At 48.0% G+C, this 17,635-nt stretch overlaps 39 non-coding genes and 13 pseudogenes across 39 annotated transcripts; all 52 read left to right on the top strand.

Annotated features, from left to right (window-relative positions):
• Window positions 1-46: 46 nt before the first annotated feature.
• LOC145084156 (5S ribosomal RNA) lies at window positions 47-165 on the top strand. Its single transcript, XR_013698608.1, has one exon. It is a non-coding gene; the product is annotated as a 5S ribosomal RNA (ribosomal RNA).
• A 231-nt stretch (window positions 166-396) lies between these two features.
• LOC145084144 (5S ribosomal RNA) lies at window positions 397-515 on the top strand. Its single transcript, XR_013698597.1, has one exon. It is a non-coding gene; the product is annotated as a 5S ribosomal RNA (ribosomal RNA).
• A 232-nt stretch (window positions 516-747) lies between these two features.
• On the top strand, window positions 748-866 carry LOC145084133 (5S ribosomal RNA). Its single transcript, XR_013698586.1, has one exon. It is a non-coding gene; the product is annotated as a 5S ribosomal RNA (ribosomal RNA).
• Window positions 867-1,097: 231 nt separating this feature from the next.
• On the top strand, window positions 1,098-1,214 carry LOC145080499 (5S ribosomal RNA; annotated as a pseudogene).
• A 200-nt stretch (window positions 1,215-1,414) lies between these two features.
• Window positions 1,415-1,533, top strand: LOC145084121 (5S ribosomal RNA). The gene has a single exon (XR_013698575.1). It is a non-coding gene; the product is annotated as a 5S ribosomal RNA (ribosomal RNA).
• A 231-nt stretch (window positions 1,534-1,764) lies between these two features.
• On the top strand, window positions 1,765-1,883 carry LOC145084110 (5S ribosomal RNA). Its single transcript, XR_013698562.1, has one exon. It is a non-coding gene; the product is annotated as a 5S ribosomal RNA (ribosomal RNA).
• A 231-nt stretch (window positions 1,884-2,114) lies between these two features.
• On the top strand, window positions 2,115-2,233 carry LOC145084097 (5S ribosomal RNA). Its single transcript, XR_013698549.1, has one exon. It is a non-coding gene; the product is annotated as a 5S ribosomal RNA (ribosomal RNA).
• A 232-nt stretch (window positions 2,234-2,465) lies between these two features.
• Window positions 2,466-2,584, top strand: LOC145084085 (5S ribosomal RNA). Its single transcript, XR_013698538.1, has one exon. It is a non-coding gene; the product is annotated as a 5S ribosomal RNA (ribosomal RNA).
• A 231-nt stretch (window positions 2,585-2,815) lies between these two features.
• LOC145079864 (5S ribosomal RNA) lies at window positions 2,816-2,933 on the top strand (annotated as a pseudogene).
• A 200-nt stretch (window positions 2,934-3,133) lies between these two features.
• LOC145084073 (5S ribosomal RNA) lies at window positions 3,134-3,252 on the top strand. The gene has a single exon (XR_013698527.1). It is a non-coding gene; the product is annotated as a 5S ribosomal RNA (ribosomal RNA).
• Window positions 3,253-3,483: 231 nt separating this feature from the next.
• Window positions 3,484-3,602, top strand: LOC145084062 (5S ribosomal RNA). Its single transcript, XR_013698516.1, has one exon. It is a non-coding gene; the product is annotated as a 5S ribosomal RNA (ribosomal RNA).
• A 232-nt stretch (window positions 3,603-3,834) lies between these two features.
• Window positions 3,835-3,953, top strand: LOC145084050 (5S ribosomal RNA). The gene has a single exon (XR_013698505.1). It is a non-coding gene; the product is annotated as a 5S ribosomal RNA (ribosomal RNA).
• A 231-nt stretch (window positions 3,954-4,184) lies between these two features.
• Window positions 4,185-4,305, top strand: LOC145079455 (5S ribosomal RNA). Its single transcript, XR_013694969.1, has one exon. It is a non-coding gene; the product is annotated as a 5S ribosomal RNA (ribosomal RNA).
• A 197-nt stretch (window positions 4,306-4,502) lies between these two features.
• Window positions 4,503-4,621, top strand: LOC145084037 (5S ribosomal RNA). Its single transcript, XR_013698493.1, has one exon. It is a non-coding gene; the product is annotated as a 5S ribosomal RNA (ribosomal RNA).
• Window positions 4,622-4,852: 231 nt separating this feature from the next.
• LOC145084025 (5S ribosomal RNA) lies at window positions 4,853-4,971 on the top strand. The gene has a single exon (XR_013698482.1). It is a non-coding gene; the product is annotated as a 5S ribosomal RNA (ribosomal RNA).
• Window positions 4,972-5,203: 232 nt separating this feature from the next.
• On the top strand, window positions 5,204-5,322 carry LOC145084014 (5S ribosomal RNA). Its single transcript, XR_013698471.1, has one exon. It is a non-coding gene; the product is annotated as a 5S ribosomal RNA (ribosomal RNA).
• A 231-nt stretch (window positions 5,323-5,553) lies between these two features.
• Window positions 5,554-5,671, top strand: LOC145079863 (5S ribosomal RNA; annotated as a pseudogene).
• Window positions 5,672-5,871: 200 nt separating this feature from the next.
• LOC145082831 (5S ribosomal RNA) lies at window positions 5,872-5,990 on the top strand. Its single transcript, XR_013697334.1, has one exon. It is a non-coding gene; the product is annotated as a 5S ribosomal RNA (ribosomal RNA).
• Window positions 5,991-6,221: 231 nt separating this feature from the next.
• LOC145084003 (5S ribosomal RNA) lies at window positions 6,222-6,340 on the top strand. The gene has a single exon (XR_013698460.1). It is a non-coding gene; the product is annotated as a 5S ribosomal RNA (ribosomal RNA).
• Window positions 6,341-6,572: 232 nt separating this feature from the next.
• Window positions 6,573-6,691, top strand: LOC145083991 (5S ribosomal RNA). The gene has a single exon (XR_013698449.1). It is a non-coding gene; the product is annotated as a 5S ribosomal RNA (ribosomal RNA).
• A 231-nt stretch (window positions 6,692-6,922) lies between these two features.
• Window positions 6,923-7,040, top strand: LOC145079861 (5S ribosomal RNA; annotated as a pseudogene).
• Window positions 7,041-7,240: 200 nt separating this feature from the next.
• Window positions 7,241-7,359, top strand: LOC145083978 (5S ribosomal RNA). Its single transcript, XR_013698437.1, has one exon. It is a non-coding gene; the product is annotated as a 5S ribosomal RNA (ribosomal RNA).
• A 231-nt stretch (window positions 7,360-7,590) lies between these two features.
• On the top strand, window positions 7,591-7,709 carry LOC145083966 (5S ribosomal RNA). The gene has a single exon (XR_013698426.1). It is a non-coding gene; the product is annotated as a 5S ribosomal RNA (ribosomal RNA).
• Window positions 7,710-7,941: 232 nt separating this feature from the next.
• LOC145083955 (5S ribosomal RNA) lies at window positions 7,942-8,060 on the top strand. Its single transcript, XR_013698415.1, has one exon. It is a non-coding gene; the product is annotated as a 5S ribosomal RNA (ribosomal RNA).
• A 231-nt stretch (window positions 8,061-8,291) lies between these two features.
• Window positions 8,292-8,409, top strand: LOC145079860 (5S ribosomal RNA; annotated as a pseudogene).
• A 200-nt stretch (window positions 8,410-8,609) lies between these two features.
• On the top strand, window positions 8,610-8,728 carry LOC145082830 (5S ribosomal RNA). Its single transcript, XR_013697333.1, has one exon. It is a non-coding gene; the product is annotated as a 5S ribosomal RNA (ribosomal RNA).
• Window positions 8,729-8,959: 231 nt separating this feature from the next.
• LOC145083944 (5S ribosomal RNA) lies at window positions 8,960-9,078 on the top strand. Its single transcript, XR_013698404.1, has one exon. It is a non-coding gene; the product is annotated as a 5S ribosomal RNA (ribosomal RNA).
• Window positions 9,079-9,310: 232 nt separating this feature from the next.
• On the top strand, window positions 9,311-9,429 carry LOC145083931 (5S ribosomal RNA). Its single transcript, XR_013698393.1, has one exon. It is a non-coding gene; the product is annotated as a 5S ribosomal RNA (ribosomal RNA).
• Window positions 9,430-9,660: 231 nt separating this feature from the next.
• LOC145079859 (5S ribosomal RNA) lies at window positions 9,661-9,778 on the top strand (annotated as a pseudogene).
• A 200-nt stretch (window positions 9,779-9,978) lies between these two features.
• On the top strand, window positions 9,979-10,097 carry LOC145083920 (5S ribosomal RNA). Its single transcript, XR_013698382.1, has one exon. It is a non-coding gene; the product is annotated as a 5S ribosomal RNA (ribosomal RNA).
• A 231-nt stretch (window positions 10,098-10,328) lies between these two features.
• LOC145083908 (5S ribosomal RNA) lies at window positions 10,329-10,447 on the top strand. Its single transcript, XR_013698371.1, has one exon. It is a non-coding gene; the product is annotated as a 5S ribosomal RNA (ribosomal RNA).
• Window positions 10,448-10,679: 232 nt separating this feature from the next.
• Window positions 10,680-10,798, top strand: LOC145083896 (5S ribosomal RNA). Its single transcript, XR_013698360.1, has one exon. It is a non-coding gene; the product is annotated as a 5S ribosomal RNA (ribosomal RNA).
• A 231-nt stretch (window positions 10,799-11,029) lies between these two features.
• LOC145079858 (5S ribosomal RNA) lies at window positions 11,030-11,147 on the top strand (annotated as a pseudogene).
• A 200-nt stretch (window positions 11,148-11,347) lies between these two features.
• Window positions 11,348-11,466, top strand: LOC145083885 (5S ribosomal RNA). Its single transcript, XR_013698347.1, has one exon. It is a non-coding gene; the product is annotated as a 5S ribosomal RNA (ribosomal RNA).
• Window positions 11,467-11,697: 231 nt separating this feature from the next.
• LOC145083874 (5S ribosomal RNA) lies at window positions 11,698-11,816 on the top strand. The gene has a single exon (XR_013698333.1). It is a non-coding gene; the product is annotated as a 5S ribosomal RNA (ribosomal RNA).
• A 232-nt stretch (window positions 11,817-12,048) lies between these two features.
• Window positions 12,049-12,166, top strand: LOC145079857 (5S ribosomal RNA; annotated as a pseudogene).
• A 200-nt stretch (window positions 12,167-12,366) lies between these two features.
• On the top strand, window positions 12,367-12,485 carry LOC145083862 (5S ribosomal RNA). The gene has a single exon (XR_013698319.1). It is a non-coding gene; the product is annotated as a 5S ribosomal RNA (ribosomal RNA).
• Window positions 12,486-12,716: 231 nt separating this feature from the next.
• LOC145079855 (5S ribosomal RNA) lies at window positions 12,717-12,834 on the top strand (annotated as a pseudogene).
• A 200-nt stretch (window positions 12,835-13,034) lies between these two features.
• On the top strand, window positions 13,035-13,153 carry LOC145083850 (5S ribosomal RNA). The gene has a single exon (XR_013698308.1). It is a non-coding gene; the product is annotated as a 5S ribosomal RNA (ribosomal RNA).
• Window positions 13,154-13,384: 231 nt separating this feature from the next.
• LOC145083838 (5S ribosomal RNA) lies at window positions 13,385-13,503 on the top strand. The gene has a single exon (XR_013698297.1). It is a non-coding gene; the product is annotated as a 5S ribosomal RNA (ribosomal RNA).
• Window positions 13,504-13,734: 231 nt separating this feature from the next.
• LOC145083826 (5S ribosomal RNA) lies at window positions 13,735-13,853 on the top strand. Its single transcript, XR_013698285.1, has one exon. It is a non-coding gene; the product is annotated as a 5S ribosomal RNA (ribosomal RNA).
• A 232-nt stretch (window positions 13,854-14,085) lies between these two features.
• Window positions 14,086-14,203, top strand: LOC145079854 (5S ribosomal RNA; annotated as a pseudogene).
• Window positions 14,204-14,403: 200 nt separating this feature from the next.
• On the top strand, window positions 14,404-14,522 carry LOC145084740 (5S ribosomal RNA). Its single transcript, XR_013699172.1, has one exon. It is a non-coding gene; the product is annotated as a 5S ribosomal RNA (ribosomal RNA).
• Window positions 14,523-14,753: 231 nt separating this feature from the next.
• LOC145080187 (5S ribosomal RNA) lies at window positions 14,754-14,871 on the top strand (annotated as a pseudogene).
• A 200-nt stretch (window positions 14,872-15,071) lies between these two features.
• LOC145083814 (5S ribosomal RNA) lies at window positions 15,072-15,190 on the top strand. The gene has a single exon (XR_013698274.1). It is a non-coding gene; the product is annotated as a 5S ribosomal RNA (ribosomal RNA).
• Window positions 15,191-15,421: 231 nt separating this feature from the next.
• Window positions 15,422-15,540, top strand: LOC145083803 (5S ribosomal RNA). The gene has a single exon (XR_013698263.1). It is a non-coding gene; the product is annotated as a 5S ribosomal RNA (ribosomal RNA).
• A 232-nt stretch (window positions 15,541-15,772) lies between these two features.
• Window positions 15,773-15,891, top strand: LOC145083792 (5S ribosomal RNA). The gene has a single exon (XR_013698252.1). It is a non-coding gene; the product is annotated as a 5S ribosomal RNA (ribosomal RNA).
• Window positions 15,892-16,122: 231 nt separating this feature from the next.
• On the top strand, window positions 16,123-16,240 carry LOC145079853 (5S ribosomal RNA; annotated as a pseudogene).
• Window positions 16,241-16,440: 200 nt separating this feature from the next.
• On the top strand, window positions 16,441-16,559 carry LOC145083780 (5S ribosomal RNA). Its single transcript, XR_013698241.1, has one exon. It is a non-coding gene; the product is annotated as a 5S ribosomal RNA (ribosomal RNA).
• A 231-nt stretch (window positions 16,560-16,790) lies between these two features.
• On the top strand, window positions 16,791-16,909 carry LOC145083769 (5S ribosomal RNA). Its single transcript, XR_013698230.1, has one exon. It is a non-coding gene; the product is annotated as a 5S ribosomal RNA (ribosomal RNA).
• Window positions 16,910-17,141: 232 nt separating this feature from the next.
• On the top strand, window positions 17,142-17,259 carry LOC145079851 (5S ribosomal RNA; annotated as a pseudogene).
• Window positions 17,260-17,459: 200 nt separating this feature from the next.
• Window positions 17,460-17,578, top strand: LOC145083758 (5S ribosomal RNA). Its single transcript, XR_013698219.1, has one exon. It is a non-coding gene; the product is annotated as a 5S ribosomal RNA (ribosomal RNA).
• The last annotated feature ends 57 nt before the right edge of the window (window positions 17,579-17,635 follow it).

Raw genomic sequence — 17,635 nt, 5'->3', positions numbered from 1 at the left:
TCTGCGTCTTGTAACACATAAAAACAATAAACATGGATAGTATTTCGGGTGCGATCATACCAGCACTAATGCACCGGATCCCATCAGAACTCCGCAGTTAAGCGTGCTTGGGCGAGAGTAGTACTAGGATGGGTGACCCCCTGGGAAGTCCTCGTGTTGCACCCCCCTTTTTCGTTGTCCGTTTGCGTTTTTTTAGATTTTACGTGCGGTTTTTTTGCTTTTTTTCCTTTCTTTCTTGCTATTTCTATGCTCGGGTGCCCTCCGGTTCATGGTTGATGCTTTTCGTATTTTTGGAACGGAGCCGATCGGTCACGTGGTTCCCACGCCCCGCGTACCAAAACAAAGGAGGTTCTGCGTCTTGTAACACATAAAAACAATAAACATGGATAGTATTTCGGGTGCGATCATACCAGCACTAATGCACCGGATCCCATCAGAACTCCGCAGTTAAGCGTGCTTGGGCGAGAGTAGTACTAGGATGGGTGACCCCCTGGGAAGTCCTCGTGTTGCACCCCCCCTTTTTCGTTGTCCGTTTGCGTTTTTTTAGATTTTACGTGCGGTTTTTTTGCTTTTTTTCCTTTCTTTCTTGCTATTTCTATGCTCGGGTGCCCTCCGGTTCATGGTTGATGCTTTTCGTATTTTTGGAACGGAGCCGATCGGTCACGTGGGTCCCACGCCCCGCGTACCAAAACAAAGGAGGTTCTGCGTCTTGTAACACATAAAAACAATAAACATGGATAGTATTTCGGGTGCGATCATACCAGCACTAATGCACCGGATCCCATCAGAACTCCGCAGTTAAGCGTGCTTGGGCGAGAGTAGTACTAGGATGGGTGACCCCCTGGGAAGTCCTCGTGTTGCACCCCCCTTTTTCGTTGTCCGTTTGCGTTTTTTTAGATTTTACGTGCGGTTTTTTTGCTTTTTTTCCTTTCTTTCTTGCTATTTCTATGCTCGGGTGCCCTCCGGTTCATGGTTGATGCTTTTCGTATTTTTGGAACGGAGCCGATCGGTCACGTGGGTCCCACGCCCCGCGTACCAAAACAAAGGAGGTTCTGCGTCTTGTAACACATAAAAACAATAAACATGGATAGTATTTCGGGTGCGATCATACCAGCACTAATGCACCGGATCCCATCAGAACTCACAGTTAAGCGTGCTTGGGCGAGAGTAGTATTAGGATGGGTGACCCCCTGGGAAGTCCTGCGTTTTTTTAGATTTTACGTGCGGTTTTTTTGCTTTTTTTCCTTTCTTTCTTGCTATTTCTATGCTCGGGTGCCCTCCGGTTCATGGTTGATGCTTTTCGTATTTTTGGAACGGAGCCGATCGGTCACGTGGGTCCCACGCCCCGCGTACCAAAACAAAGGAGGTTCTGCGTCTTGTAACACATAAAAACAATAAACATGGATAGTATTTCGGGTGCGATCATACCAGCACTAATGCACCGGATCCCATCAGAACTCCGCAGTTAAGCGTGCTTGGGCGAGAGTAGTACTAGGATGGGTGACCCCCTGGGAAGTCCTCGTGTTGCACCCCCCTTTTTCGTTGTCCGTTTGCGTTTTTTTAGATTTTACGTGCGGTTTTTTTGCTTTTTTTCCTTTCTTTCTTGCTATTTCTATGCTCGGGTGCCCTCCGGTTCATGGTTGATGCTTTTCGTATTTTTGGAACGGAGCCGATCGGTCACGTGGGTCCCACGCCCCGCGTACCAAAACAAAGGAGGTTCTGCGTCTTGTAACACATAAAAACAATAAAGATGGATAGTATTTCGGGTGCGATCATACCAGCACTAATGCACCGGATCCCATCAGAACTCCGCAGTTAAGCGTGCTTGGGCGAGAGTAGTACTAGGATGGGTGACCCCCTGGGAAGTCCTCGTGTTGCACCCCCCTTTTTCGTTGTCCGTTTGCGTTTTTTTAGATTTTACGTGCGGTTTTTTTGCTTTTTTTCCTTTCTTTCTTGCTATTTCTATGCTCGGGTGCCCTCCGGTTCATGGTTGATGCTTTTCGTATTTTTGGAACGGAGCCGATCGGTCACGTGGGTCCCACGCCCCGCGTACCAAAACAAAGGAGGTTCTGCGTCTTGTAACACATAAAAACAATAAACATGGATAGTATTTCGGGTGCGATCATACCAGCACTAATGCACCGGATCCCATCAGAACTCCGCAGTTAAGCGTGCTTGGGCGAGAGTAGTACTAGGATGGGTGACCCCCTGGGAAGTCCTCGTGTTGCACCCCCCCTTTTTCGTTGTCCGTTTGCGTTTTTTTAGATTTTACGTGCGGTTTTTTTGCTTTTTTTCCTTTCTTTCTTGCTATTTCTATGCTCGGGTGACCTCCGGTTCATGGTTGATGCTTTTCGTATTTTTGGAACGGAGCCGATCGGTCACGTGGGTCCCACGCCCCGCGTACCAAAACAAAGGAGGTTCTGCGTCTTGTAACACATAAAAACAATAAACATGGATAGTATTTCGGGTGCGATCATACCAGCACTAATGCACCGGATCCCATCAGAACTCCGCAGTTAAGCGTGCTTGGGCGAGAGTAGTACTAGGATGGGTGACCCCCTGGGAAGTCCTCGTGTTGCACCCCCCTTTTTCGTTGTCCGTTTGCGTTTTTTTAGATTTTACGTGCGGTTTTTTTGCTTTTTTTCCTTTCTTTCTTGCTATTTCTATGCTCGGGTGCCCTCCGGTTCATGGTTGATGCTTTTCGTATTTTTGGAACGGAGCCGATCGGTCACGTGGGTCCCACGCCCCGCGTACCAAAACAAAGGAGGTTCTGCGTCTTGTAACACATAAAAACAATAAACATGGATAGTATTTCGGGTGCGATCATACCAGCACTAATGCACCGGATCCCATCAGAACTCCGCAGTTAAGCGTGCTTGGGCGAGAGTAGTATTAGGATGGGTGACCCCCTGGGAAGTCCTGCGTTTTTTTAGATTTTACGTGCGGTTTTTTTGCTTTTTTTCCTTTCTTTCTTGCTATTTCTATGCTCGGGTGCCCTCCGGTTCATGGTTGATGCTTTTCGTATTTTTGGAACGGAGCCGATCGGTCACGTGGGTCCCACGCCCCGCGTACCAAAACAAAGGAGGTTCTGCGTCTTGTAACACATAAAAACAATAAACATGGATAGTATTTCGGGTGCGATCATACCAGCACTAATGCACCGGATCCCATCAGAACTCCGCAGTTAAGCGTGCTTGGGCGAGAGTAGTACTAGGATGGGTGACCCCCTGGGAAGTCCTCGTGTTGCACCCCCCTTTTTCGTTGTCCGTTTGCGTTTTTTTAGATTTTACGTGCGGTTTTTTTGCTTTTTTTCCTTTCTTTCTTGCTATTTCTATGCTCGGGTGCCCTCCGGTTCATGGTTGATGCTTTTCGTATTTTTGGAACGGAGCCGATCGGTCACGTGGGTCCCACGCCCCGCGTACCAAAACAAAGGAGGTTCTGCGTCTTGTAACACATAAAAACAATAAACATGGATAGTATTTCGGGTGCGATCATACCAGCACTAATGCACCGGATCCCATCAGAACTCCGCAGTTAAGCGTGCTTGGGCGAGAGTAGTACTAGGATGGGTGACCCCCTGGGAAGTCCTCGTGTTGCACCCCCCCTTTTTCGTTGTCCGTTTGCGTTTTTTTAGATTTTACGTGCGGTTTTTTTGCTTTTTTTCCTTTCTTTCTTGCTATTTCTATGCTCGGGTGCCCTCCGGTTCATGGTTGATGCTTTTCGTATTTTTGGAACGGAGCCGATCGGTCACGTGGGTCCCACGCCCCGCGTACCAAAACAAAGGAGGTTCTGCGTCTTGTAACACATAAAAACAATAAACATGGATAGTATTTCGGGTGCGATCATACCAGCACTAATGCACCGGATCCCATCAGAACTCCGCAGTTAAGCGTGCTTGGGCGAGAGTAGTACTAGGATGGGTGACCCCCTGGGAAGTCCTCGTGTTGCACCCCCCTTTTTCGTTGTCCGTTTGCGTTTTTTTAGATTTTACGTGCGGTTTTTTTGCTTTTTTTCCTTTCTTTCTTGCTATTTCTATGCTCGGGTGCCCTCCGGTTCATGGTTGATGCTTTTCGTATTTTTGGAACGGAGCCGATCGGTCACGTGGGTCCCACGCCCCGCGTACCAAAACAAAGGAGGTTCTGCGTCTTGTAACACATAAAAACAATAAACATGGATAGTATTTCGGTTGCGATCATACCAGCACTAATGCACCGGATCCCATCAGAACTCCGCAGTTAAGCGTGCTTGGGCGAGAGTAGTATTAGGATGGGTGACCCCCTGGGAAGTCCTGCGTTTTTTTAGATTTTACGTGCGGTTTTTTTGCTTTTTTTCCTTTCTTTCTTGCTATTTCTATGCTCGGGTGCCCTCCGGTTCATGGTTGATGCTTTTCGTATTTTTGGAACGGAGCCGATCGGTCACGTGGGTCCCACGCCCCGCGTACCAAAACAAAGGAGGTTCTGCGTCTTGTAACACATAAAAACAATAAACATGGATAGTATTTCGGGTGCGATCATACCAGCACTAATGCACCGGATCCCATCAGAACTCCGCAGTTAAGCGTGCTTGGGCGAGAGTAGTACTAGGATGGGTGACCCCCTGGGAAGTCCTCGTGTTGCACCCCCCTTTTTCGTTGTCCGTTTGCGTTTTTTTAGATTTTACGTGCGGTTTTTTTGCTTTTTTTCCTTTCTTTCTTGCTATTTCTATGCTCGGGTGCCCTCCGGTTCATGGTTGATGCTTTTCGTATTTTTGGAACGGAGCCGATCGGTCACGTGGGTCCCACGCCCCGCGTACCAAAACAAAGGAGGTTCTGCGTCTTGTAACACATAAAAACAATAAACATGGATAGTATTTCGGGTGCGATCATACCAGCACTAATGCACCGGATCCCATCAGAACTCCGCAGTTAAGCGTGCTTGGGCGAGAGTAGTACTAGGATGGGTGACCCCCTGGGAAGTCCTCGTGTTGCACCCCCCCTTTTTCGTTGTCCGTTTGCGTTTTTTTAGATTTTACGTGCGGTTTTTTTGCTTTTTTTCCTTTCTTTCTTGCTATTTCTATGCTCGGGTGACCTCCGGTTCATGGTTGATGCTTTTCGTATTTTTGGAACGGAGCCGATCGGTCACGTGGGTCCCACGCCCCGCGTACCAAAACAAAGGAGGTTCTGCGTCTTGTAACACATAAAAACAATAAACATGGATAGTATTTCGGGTGCGATCATACCAGCACTAATGCACCGGATCCCATCAGAACTCCGCAGTTAAGCGTGCTTGGGCGAGAGTAGTACTAGGATGGGTGACCCCCTGGGAAGTCCTCGTGTTGCACCCCCCTTTTTCGTTGTCCGTTTGCGTTTTTTTAGATTTTACGTGCGGTTTTTTTGCTTTTTTTCCTTTCTTTCTTGCTATTTCTATGCTCGGGTGCCCTCCGGTTCATGGTTGATGCTTTTCGTATTTTTGGAACGGAGCCGATCGGTCACGTGGGTCCCACGCCCCGCGTACCAAAACAAAGGAGGTTCTGCGTCTTGTAACACATAAAAACAATAAACATGGATAGTATTTCGGGTGCGATCATACCAGCACTAATGCACCGGATCCCATCAGAACTCCGCAGTTAAGCGTGCTTGGGCGAGAGTAGTATTAGGATGGGTGACCCCCTGGGAAGTCCTGCGTTTTTTTAGATTTTACGTGCGGTTTTTTTGCTTTTTTTCCTTTCTTTCTTGCTATTTCTATGCTCGGGTGCCCTCCGGTTCATGGTTGATGCTTTTCGTATTTTTGGAACGGAGCCGATCGGTCACGTGGGTCCCACGCCCCGCGTACCAAAACAAAGGAGGTTCTGCGTCTTGTAACACATAAAAACAATAAACATGGATAGTATTTCGGGTGCGATCATACCAGCACTAATGCACCGGATCCCATCTGAACTCCGCAGTTAAGCGTGCTTGGGCGAGAGTAGTACTAGGATGGGTGACCCCCTGGGAAGTCCTCGTGTTGCACCCCCCTTTTTCGTTGTCCGTTTGCGTTTTTTTAGATTTTACGTGCGGTTTTTTTGCTTTTTTTCCTTTCTTTCTTGCTATTTCTATGCTCGGGTGCCCTCCGGTTCATGGTTGATGCTTTTCGTATTTTTGGAACGGAGCCGATCGGTCACGTGGGTCCCACGCCCCGCGTACCAAAACAAAGGAGGTTCTGCGTCTTGTAACACATAAAAACAATAAACATGGATAGTATTTCGGGTGCGATCATACCAGCACTAATGCACCGGATCCCATCAGAACTCCGCAGTTAAGCGTGCTTGGGCGAGAGTAGTACTAGGATGGGTGACCCCCTGGGAAGTCCTCGTGTTGCACCCCCCCTTTTTCGTTGTCCGTTTGCGTTTTTTTAGATTTTACGTGCGGTTTTTTTGCTTTTTTTCCTTTCTTTCTTGCTATTTCTATGCTCGGGTGCCCTCCGGTTCATGGTTGATGCTTTTCGTATTTTTGGAACGGAGCCGATCGGTCACGTGGGTCCCACGCCCCGCGTACCAAAACAAAGGAGGTTCTGCGTCTTGTAACACATAAAAACAATAAACATGGATAGTATTTCGGGTGCGATCATACCAGCACTAATGCACCGGATCCCATCAGAACTCCGCAGTTAAGCGTGCTTGGGCGAGAGTAGTACTAGGATGGGTGACCCCCTGGGAAGTCCTCGTGTTGCACCCCCCTTTTTCGTTGTCCGTTTGCGTTTTTTTAGATTTTACGTGCGGTTTTTTTGCTTTTTTTCCTTTCTTTCTTGCTATTTCTATGCTCGGGTGCCCTCCGGTTCATGGTTGATGCTTTTCGTATTTTTGGAACGGAGCCGATCGGTCACGTGGGTCCCACGCCCCGCGTACCAAAACAAAGGAGGTTCTGCGTCTTGTAACACATAAAAACAATAAACATGGATAGTATTTCGGGTGCGATCATACCAGCACTAATGCACCGGATCCCATCAGAACTCCGCAGTTAAGCGTGCTTGGGCGAGAGTAGTATTAGGATGGGTGACCCCCTGGGAAGTCCTGCGTTTTTTTAGATTTTACGTGCGGTTTTTTTGCTTTTTTTCCTTTCTTTCTTGCTATTTCTATGCTCGGGTGCCCTCCGGTTCATGGTTGATGCTTTTCGTATTTTTGGAACGGAGCCGATCGGTCACGTGGGTCCCACGCCCCGCGTACCAAAACAAAGGAGGTTCTGCGTCTTGTAACACATAAAAACAATAAACATGGATAGTATTTCGGGTGCGATCATACCAGCACTAATGCACCGGATCCCATCAGAACTCCGCAGTTAAGCGTGCTTGGGCGAGAGTAGTACTAGGATGGGTGACCCCCTGGGAAGTCCTCGTGTTGCACCCCCCTTTTTCGTTGTCCGTTTGCGTTTTTTTAGATTTTACGTGCGGTTTTTTTGCTTTTTTTCCTTTCTTTCTTGCTATTTCTATGCTCGGGTGCCCTCCGGTTCATGGTTGATGCTTTTCGTATTTTTGGAACGGAGCCGATCGGTCACGTGGGTCCCACGCCCCGCGTACCAAAACAAAGGAGGTTCTGCGTCTTGTAACACATAAAAACAATAAACATGGATAGTATTTCGGGTGCGATCATACCAGCACTAATGCACCGGATCCCATCAGAACTCCGCAGTTAAGCGTGCTTGGGCGAGAGTAGTACTAGGATGGGTGACCCCCTGGGAAGTCCTCGTGTTGCACCCCCCCTTTTTCGTTGTCCGTTTGCGTTTTTTTAGATTTTACGTGCGGTTTTTTTGCTTTTTTTCCTTTCTTTCTTGCTATTTCTATGCTCGGGTGACCTCCGGTTCATGGTTGATGCTTTTCGTATTTTTGGAACGGAGCCGATCGGTCACGTGGGTCCCACGCCCCGCGTACCAAAACAAAGGAGGTTCTGCGTCTTGTAACACATAAAAACAATAAACATGGATAGTATTTCGGGTGCGATCATACCAGCACTAATGCACCGGATCCCATCAGAACTCCGCAGTTAAGCGTGCTTGGGCGAGAGTAGTACTAGGATGGGTGACCCCCTGGGAAGTCCTCGTGTTGCACCCCCCTTTTTCGTTGTCCGTTTGCGTTTTTTTAGATTTTACGTGCGGTTTTTTTGCTTTTTTTCCTTTCTTTCTTGCTATTTCTATGCTCGGGTGCCCTCCGGTTCATGGTTGATGCTTTTCGTATTTTTGGAACGGAGCCGATCGGTCACGTGGGTCCCACGCCCCGCGTACCAAAACAAAGGAGGTTCTGCGTCTTGTAACACATAAAAACAATAAACATGGATAGTATTTCGGGTGCGATCATACCAGCACTAATGCACCGGATCCCATCAGAACTCCGCAGTTAAGCGTGCTTGGGCGAGAGTAGTATTAGGATGGGTGACCCCCTGGGAAGTCCTGCGTTTTTTTAGATTTTACGTGCGGTTTTTTTGCTTTTTTTCCTTTCTTTCTTGCTATTTCTATGCTCGGGTGCCCTCCGGTTCATGGTTGATGCTTTTCGTATTTTTGGAACGGAGCCGATCGGTCACGTGGGTCCCACGCCCCGCGTACCAAAACAAAGGAGGTTCTGCGTCTTGTAACACATAAAAACAATAAACATGGATAGTATTTCGGGTGCGATCATACCAGCACTAATGCACCGGATCCCATCTGAACTCCGCAGTTAAGCGTGCTTGGGCGAGAGTAGTACTAGGATGGGTGACCCCCTGGGAAGTCCTCGTGTTGCACCCCCCTTTTTCGTTGTCCGTTTGCGTTTTTTTAGATTTTACGTGCGGTTTTTTTGCTTTTTTTCCTTTCTTTCTTGCTATTTCTATGCTCGGGTGCCCTCCGGTTCATGGTTGATGCTTTTCGTATTTTTGGAACGGAGCCGATCGGTCACGTGGGTCCCACGCCCCGCGTACCAAAACAAAGGAGGTTCTGCGTCTTGTAACACATAAAAACAATAAACATGGATAGTATTTCGGGTGCGATCATACCAGCACTAATGCACCGGATCCCATCAGAACTCCGCAGTTAAGCGTGCTTGGGCGAGAGTAGTACTAGGATGGGTGACCCCCTGGGAAGTCCTCGTGTTGCACCCCCCCTTTTTCGTTGTCCGTTTGCGTTTTTTTAGATTTTACGTGCGGTTTTTTTGCTTTTTTTCCTTTCTTTCTTGCTATTTCTATGCTCGGGTGCCCTCCGGTTCATGGTTGATGCTTTTCGTATTTTTGGAACGGAGCCGATCGGTCACGTGGGTCCCACGCCCCGCGTACCAAAACAAAGGAGGTTCTGCGTCTTGTAACACATAAAAACAATAAACATGGATAGTATTTCGGGTGCGATCATACCAGCACTAATGCACCGGATCCCATCAGAACTCCGCAGTTAAGCGTGCTTGGGCGAGAGTAGTACTAGGATGGGTGACCCCCTGGGAAGTCCTCGTGTTGCACCCCCCTTTTTCGTTGTCCGTTTGCGTTTTTTTAGATTTTACGTGCGGTTTTTTTGCTTTTTTTCCTTTCTTTCTTGCTATTTCTATGCTCGGGTGCCCTCCGGTTCATGGTTGATGCTTTTCGTATTTTTGGAACGGAGCCGATCGGTCACGTGGGTCCCACGCCCCGCGTACCAAAACAAAGGAGGTTCTGCGTCTTGTAACACATAAAAACAATAAACATGGATAGTATTTCGGGTGCGATCATACCAGCACTAATGCACCGGATCCCATCAGAACTCCGCAGTTAAGCGTGCTTGGGCGAGAGTAGTATTAGGATGGGTGACCCCCTGGGAAGTCCTGCGTTTTTTTAGATTTTACGTGCGGTTTTTTTGCTTTTTTTCCTTTCTTTCTTGCTATTTCTATGCTCGGGTGCCCTCCGGTTCATGGTTGATGCTTTTCGTATTTTTGGAACGGAGCCGATCGGTCACGTGGGTCCCACGCCCCGCGTACCAAAACAAAGGAGGTTCTGCGTCTTGTAACACATAAAAACAATAAACATGGATAGTATTTCGGGTGCGATCATACCAGCACTAATGCACCGGATCCCATCAGAACTCCGCAGTTAAGCGTGCTTGGGCGAGAGTAGTACTAGGATGGGTGACCCCCTGGGAAGTCCTCGTGTTGCACCCCCCTTTTTCGTTGTCCGTTTGCGTTTTTTTAGATTTTACGTGCGGTTTTTTTGCTTTTTTTCCTTTCTTTCTTGCTATTTCTATGCTCGGGTGCCCTCCGGTTCATGGTTGATGCTTTTCGTATTTTTGGAACGGAGCCGATCGGTCACGTGGGTCCCACGCCCCGCGTACCAAAACAAAGGAGGTTCTGCGTCTTGTAACACATAAAAACAATAAACATGGATAGTATTTCGGGTGCGATCATACCAGCACTAATGCACCGGATCCCATCAGAACTCCGCAGTTAAGCGTGCTTGGGCGAGAGTAGTACTAGGATGGGTGACCCCCTGGGAAGTCCTCGTGTTGCACCCCCCCTTTTTCGTTGTCCGTTTGCGTTTTTTTAGATTTTACGTGCGGTTTTTTTGCTTTTTTTCCTTTCTTTCTTGCTATTTCTATGCTCGGGTGCCCTCCGGTTCATGGTTGATGCTTTTCGTATTTTTGGAACGGAGCCGATCGGTCACGTGGGTCCCACGCCCCGCGTACCAAAACAAAGGAGGTTCTGCGTCTTGTAACACATAAAAACAATAAACATGGATAGTATTTCGGGTGCGATCATACCAGCACTAATGCACCGGATCCCATCAGAACTCCGCAGTTAAGCGTGCTTGGGCGAGAGTAGTACTAGGATGGGTGACCCCCTGGGAAGTCCTCGTGTTGCACCCCCCTTTTTCGTTGTCCGTTTGCGTTTTTTTAGATTTTACGTGCGGTTTTTTTGCTTTTTTTCCTTTCTTTCTTGCTATTTCTATGCTCGGGTGCCCTCCGGTTCATGGTTGATGCTTTTCGTATTTTTGGAACGGAGCCGATCGGTCACGTGGGTCCCACGCCCCGCGTACCAAAACAAAGGAGGTTCTGCGTCTTGTAACACATAAAAACAATAAACATGGATAGTATTTCGGGTGCGATCATACCAGCACTAATGCACCGGATCCCATCAGAACTCCGCAGTTAAGCGTGCTTGGGCGAGAGTAGTATTAGGATGGGTGACCCCCTGGGAAGTCCTGCGTTTTTTTAGATTTTACGTGCGGTTTTTTTGCTTTTTTTCCTTTCTTTCTTGCTATTTCTATGCTCGGGTGCCCTCCGGTTCATGGTTGATGCTTTTCGTATTTTTGGAACGGAGCCGATCGGTCACGTGGGTCCCACGCCCCGCGTACCAAAACAAAGGAGGTTCTGCGTCTTGTAACACATAAAAACAATAAACATGGATAGTATTTCGGGTGCGATCATACCAGCACTAATGCACCGGATCCCATCAGAACTCCGCAGTTAAGCGTGCTTGGGCGAGAGTAGTACTAGGATGGGTGACCCCCTGGGAAGTCCTCGTGTTGCACCCCCCTTTTTCGTTGTCCGTTTGCGTTTTTTTAGATTTTACGTGCGGTTTTTTTGCTTTTTTTCCTTTCTTTCTTGCTATTTCTATGCTCGGGTGCCCTCCGGTTCATGGTTGATGCTTTTCGTATTTTTGGAACGGAGCCGATCGGTCACGTGGGTCCCACGCCCCGCGTACCAAAACAAAGGAGGTTCTGCGTCTTGTAACACATAAAAACAATAAACATGGATAGTATTTCGGGTGCGATCATACCAGCACTAATGCACCGGATCCCATCAGAACTCCGCAGTTAAGCGTGCTTGGGCGAGAGTAGTACTAGGATGGGTGACCCCCTGGGAAGTCCTCGTGTTGCACCCCCCCTTTTTCGTTGTCCGTTTGCGTTTTTTTAGATTTTACGTGCGGTTTTTTTGCTTTTTTTCCTTTCTTTCTTGCTATTTCTATGCTCGGGTGCCCTCCGGTTCATGGTTGATGCTTTTCGTATTTTTGGAACGGAGCCGATCGGTCACGTGGGTCCCACGCCCCGCGTACCAAAATAAAGGAGGTTCTGCGTCTTGTAACACATAAAAACAATAAACATGGATAGTATTTCGGGTGCGATCATACCAGCACTAATGCACCGGATCCCATCAGAACTCCGCAGTTAAGCGTGCTTGGGCGAGAGTAGTATTAGGATGGGTGACCCCCTGGGAAGTCCTGCGTTTTTTTAGATTTTACGTGCGGTTTTTTTGCTTTTTTTCCTTTCTTTCTTGCTATTTCTATGCTCGGGTGCCCTCCGGTTCATGGTTGATGCTTTTCGTATTTTTGGAACGGAGCCGATCGGTCACGTGGGTCCCACGCCCCGCGTACCAAAACAAAGGAGGTTCTGCGTCTTGTAACACATAAAAACAATAAACATGGATAGTATTTCGGGTGCGATCATACCAGCACTAATGCACCGGATCCCATCAGAACTCCGCAGTTAAGCGTGCTTGGGCGAGAGTAGTACTAGGATGGGTGACCCCCTGGGAAGTCCTCGTGTTGCACCCCTCTTTTTCGTTGTCCGTTTGCGTTTTTTTAGATTTTACGTGCGGTTTTTTTGCTTTTTTTCCTTTCTTTCTTGCTATTTCTATGCTCGGGTGCCCTCCGGTTCATGGTTGATGCTTTTCGTATTTTTGGAACGGAGCCGATCGGTCACGTGGGTCCCACGCCCCGCGTACCAAAACAAAGGAGGTTCTGCGTCTTGTAACACATAAAAACAATAAACATGGATAGTATTTCGGGTGCGATCATACCAGCACTAATGCACCGGATCCCATCAGAACTCCGCAGTTAAGCGTGCTTGGGCGAGAGTAGTATTAGGATGGGTGACCCCCTGGGAAGTCCTGCGTTTTTTTAGATTTTACGTGCGGTTTTTTTGCTTTTTTTCCTTTCTTTCTTGCTATTTCTATGCTCGGGTGCCCTCCGGTTCATGGTTGATGCTTTTCGTATTTTTGGAACGGAGCCGATCGGTCACGTGGGTCCCACGCCCCGCGTACCAAAACAAAGGAGGTTCTGCGTCTTGTAACACATAAAAACAATAAACATGGATAGTATTTCGGGTGCGATCATACCAGCACTAATGCACCGGATCCCATCAGAACTCCGCAGTTAAGCGTGCTTGGGCGAGAGTAGTACTAGGATGGGTGACCCCCTGGGAAGTCCTCGTGTTGCACCCCCCTTTTTCGTTGTCCGTTTGCGTTTTTTTAGATTTTACGTGCGGTTTTTTTGCTTTTTTTCCTTTCTTTCTTGCTATTTCTATGCTCGGGTGCCCTCCGGTTCATGGTTGATGCTTTTCGTATTTTTGGAACGGAGCCGATCGGTCACGTGGGTCCCACGCCCCGCGTACCAAAACAAAGGAGGTTCTGCGTCTTGTAACACATAAAAACAATAAACATGGATAGTATTTCGGGTGCGATCATACCAGCACTAATGCACCGGATCCCATCAGAACTCCGCAGTTAAGCGTGCTTGGGCGAGAGTAGTACTAGGATGGGTGACCCCCTGGGAAGTCCTCGTGTTGCACCCCCCTTTTTCGTTGTCCGTTTGCGTTTTTTTAGATTTTACGTGCGGTTTTTTTGCTTTTTTTCCTTTCTTTCTTGCTATTTCTATGCTCGGGTGCCCTCCGGTTCATGGTTGATGCTTTTCGTATTTTTGGAACGGAGCCGATCGGTCACGTGGGTCCCACGCCCCGCGTACCAAAACAAAGGAGGTTCTGCGTCTTGTAACACATAAAAACAATAAACATGGATAGTATTTCGGGTGCGATCATACCAGCACTAATGCACCGGATCCCATCAGAACTCCGCAGTTAAGCGTGCTTGGGCGAGAGTAGTACTAGGATGGGTGACCCCCTGGGAAGTCCTCGTGTTGCACCCCCCCTTTTTCGTTGTCCGTTTGCGTTTTTTTAGATTTTACGTGCGGTTTTTTTGCTTTTTTTCCTTTCTTTCTTGCTATTTCTATGCTCGGGTGCCCTCCGGTTCATGGTTGATGCTTTTCGTATTTTTGGAACGGAGCCGATCGGTCACGTGGGTCCCACGCCCCGCGTACCAAAACAAAGGAGGTTCTGCGTCTTGTAACACATAAAAACAATAAACATGGATAGTATTTCGGGTGCGATCATACCAGCACTAATGCACCGGATCCCATCAGAACTCCGCAGTTAAGCGTGCTTGGGCGAGAGTAGTATTAGGATGGGTGACCCCCTGGGAAGTCCTGCGTTTTTTTAGATTTTACGTGCGGTTTTTTTGCTTTTTTTCCTTTCTTTCTTGCTATTTCTATGCTCGGGTGCCCTCCGGTTCATGGTTGATGCTTTTCGTATTTTTGGAACGGAGCCGATCGGTCACGTGGGTCCCACGCCCCGCGTACCAAAACAAAGGAGGTTCTGCGTCTTGTAACACATAAAAACAATAAACATGGATAGTATTTCGGGTGCGATCATACCAGCACTAATGCACCGAATCCCATCAGAACTCCGCAGTTAAGCGTGCTTGGGCGAGAGTAGTACTAGGATGGGTGACCCCCTGGGAAGTCCTCGTGTTGCACCCCTCTTTTTCGTTGTCCGTTTGCGTTTTTTTAGATTTTACGTGCGGTTTTTTTGCTTTTTTTCCTTTCTTTCTTGCTATTTCTATGCTCGGGTGCCCTCCGGTTCATGGTTGATGCTTTTCGTATTTTTGGAACGGAGCCGATCGGTCACGTGGGTCCCACGCCCCGCGTACCAAAACAAAGGAGGTTCTGCGTCTTGTAACACATAAAAACAATAAACATGGATAGTATTTCGGGTGCGATCATACCAGCACTAATGCACCGGATCCCATCAGAACTCCGCAGGTAAGCGTGCTTGGGCGAGAGTAGTATTAGGATGGGTGACCCCCTGGGAAGTCCTGCGTTTTTTTAGATTTTACGTGCGGTTTTTTTGCTTTTTTTCCTTCCTTTCTTGCTATTTCTATGCTCGGGTGCCCTCCGGTTCATGGTTGATGCTTTTCGTATTTTTGGAACGGAGCCGATCGGTCACGTGGGTCCCACGCCCCGCGTACCAAAACAAAGGAGGTTCTGCGTCTTGTAACACATAAAAACAATAAACATGGATAGTATTTCGGGTGCGATCATACCAGCACTAATGCACCGGATCCCATCAGAACTCCGCAGTTAAGCGTGCTTGGGCGAGAGTAGTACTAGGATGGGTGACCCCCTGGGAAGTCCTCGTGTTGCACCCCCCTTTTTCGTTGTCCGTTTGCGTTTTTTTAGATTTTACGTGCGGTTTTTTTGCTTTTTTTCCTTTCTTTCTTGCTATTTCTATGCTCGGGTGCCCTCCGGTTCATGGTTGATGCTTTTCGTATTTTTGGAACGGAGCCGATCGGTCACGTGGGTCCCACGCCCCGCGTACCAAAACAAAGGAGGTTCTGCGTCTTGTAACACATAAAAACAATAAACATGGATAGTATTTCGGGTGCGATCATACCAGCACTAATGCACCGGATCCCATCAGAACTCCGCAGTTAAGCGTGCTTGGGCGAGAGTAGTACTAGGATGGGTGACCCCCTGGGAAGTCCTCGTGTTGCACCCCCCCTTTTTCGTTGTCCGTTTGCGTTTTTTTAGATTTTACGTGCGGTTTTTTTGCTTTTTTTCCTTTCTTTCTTGCTATTTCTATGCTCGGGTGCCCTCCGGTTCATGGTTGATGCTTTTCGTATTTTTGGAACGGAGCCGATCGGTCACGTGGGTCCCACGCCCCGCGTACCAAAACAAAGGAGGTTCTGCGTCTTGTAACACATAAAAACAATAAACATGGATAGTATTTCGGGTGCGATCATACCAGCACTAATGCACCGGATCCCATCAGAACTCCGCAGTTAAGCGTGCTTGGGCGAGAGTAGTACTAGGATGGGTGACCCCCTGGGAAGTCCTCGTGTTGCACCCCCCTTTTTCGTTGTCCGTTTGCGTTTTTTTAGATTTTACGTGCGGTTTTTTTGCTTTTTTTCCTTTCTTTCTTGCTATTTCTATGCTCGGGTGCCCTCCGGTTCATGGTTGATGCTTTTCGTATTTTTGGAACGGAGCCGATCGGTCACGTGGGTCCCACGCCCCGCGTACCAAAACAAAGGAGGTTCTGCGTCTTGTAACACATAAAAACAATAAACATGGATAGTATTTCGGGTGCGATCATACCAGCACTAATGCACCGGATCCCATCAGAACTCCGCAGTTAAGCGTGCTTGGGCGAGAGTAGTATTAGGATGGGTGACCCCCTGGGAAGTCCTGCGTTTTTTTAGATTTTACGTGCGGTTTTTTTGCTTTTTTTCCTTTCTTTCTTGCTATTTCTATGCTCGGGTGCCCTCCGGTTCATGGTTGATGCTTTTCGTATTTTTGGAACGGAGCCGATCGGTCACGTGGGTCCCACGCCCCGCGTACCAAAACAAAGGAGGTTCTGCGTCTTGTAACACATAAAAACAATAAACATGGATAGTATTTCGGGTGCGATCATACCAGCACTAATGCACCGGATCCCATCAGAACTCCGCAGTTAAGCGTGCTTGGGCGAGAGTAGTACTAGGATGGGTGACCCCCTGGGAAGTCCTCGTGTTGCACCCCCCTTTTTCGTTGTCCGTTTGCGTTTTTTTAGATTTTACGTGCGGTTTTTTTGCTTTTTTTCCTTTCTTTCTTGCTATTTCTATGCTCGGGTGCCCTCCGGTTCATGGTTGATGCTTTTCGTATTTTTGGAACGGAGCCGATCGGTCACGTGGGTCCCACGCCCCGCGTACCAAAACAAAGGAGGTTCTGCGTCTTGTAACACATAAAAACAATAAACATGGATAGTATTTCGGGTGCGATCATACCAGCACTAATGCACCGGATCCCATCAGAACTCCGCAGTTAAGCGTGCTTGGGCGAGAGTAGTACTAGGATGGGTGACCCCCTGGGAAGTCCTCGTGTTGCACCCCCCCTTTTTCGTTGTCCGTTTGCGTTTTTTTAGATTTTACGTGCGGTTTTTTTGCTTTTTTTCCTTTCTTTCTTGCTATTTCTATGCTCGGGTGCCCTCCGGTTCATGGTTGATGCTTTTCGTATTTTTGGAACGGAGCCGATCGGTCACGTGGGTCCCACGCCCCGCGTACCAAAATAAAGGAGGTTCTGCGTCTTGTAACACATAAAAACAATAAACATGGATAGTATTTCGGGTGCGATCATACCAGCACTAATGCACCGGATCCCATCAGAACTCCGCAGTTAAGCGTGCTTGGGCGAGAGTAGTATTAGGATGGGTGACCCCCTGGGAAGTCCTGCGTTTTTTTAGATTTTACGTGCGGTTTTTTTGCTTTTTTTCCTTTCTTTCTTGCTATTTCTATGCTCGGGTGCCCTCCGGTTCATGGTTGATGCTTTTCGTATTTTTGGAACGGAGCCGATCGGTCACGTGGGTCCCACGCCCCGCGTACCAAAACAAAGGAGGTTCTGCGTCTTGTAACACATAAAAACAATAAACATGGATAGTATTTCGGGTGCGATCATACCAGCACTAATGCACCGGATCCCATCAGAACTCCGCAGTTAAGCGTGCTTGGGCGAGAGTAGTACTAGGATGGGTGACCCCCTGGGAAGTCCTCGTGTTGCACCCCTCTTTTTCGTTGTCCGTTTGCGTTTTTTTAGATTTTACGTGCGGTTTTTTTGCTTTT

The sequence above is a fragment of the Lactuca serriola genome, chromosome 1 (assembly GCF_051521515.1).
Source record: "Lactuca serriola cultivar US96UC23 chromosome 1, Lser_US96UC23_V15, whole genome shotgun sequence".
NCBI lineage: Eukaryota > Viridiplantae > Streptophyta > Magnoliopsida > Asterales > Asteraceae > Lactuca > Lactuca serriola.
This window is presented reverse-complemented; position numbering and strand designations above follow the sequence as displayed.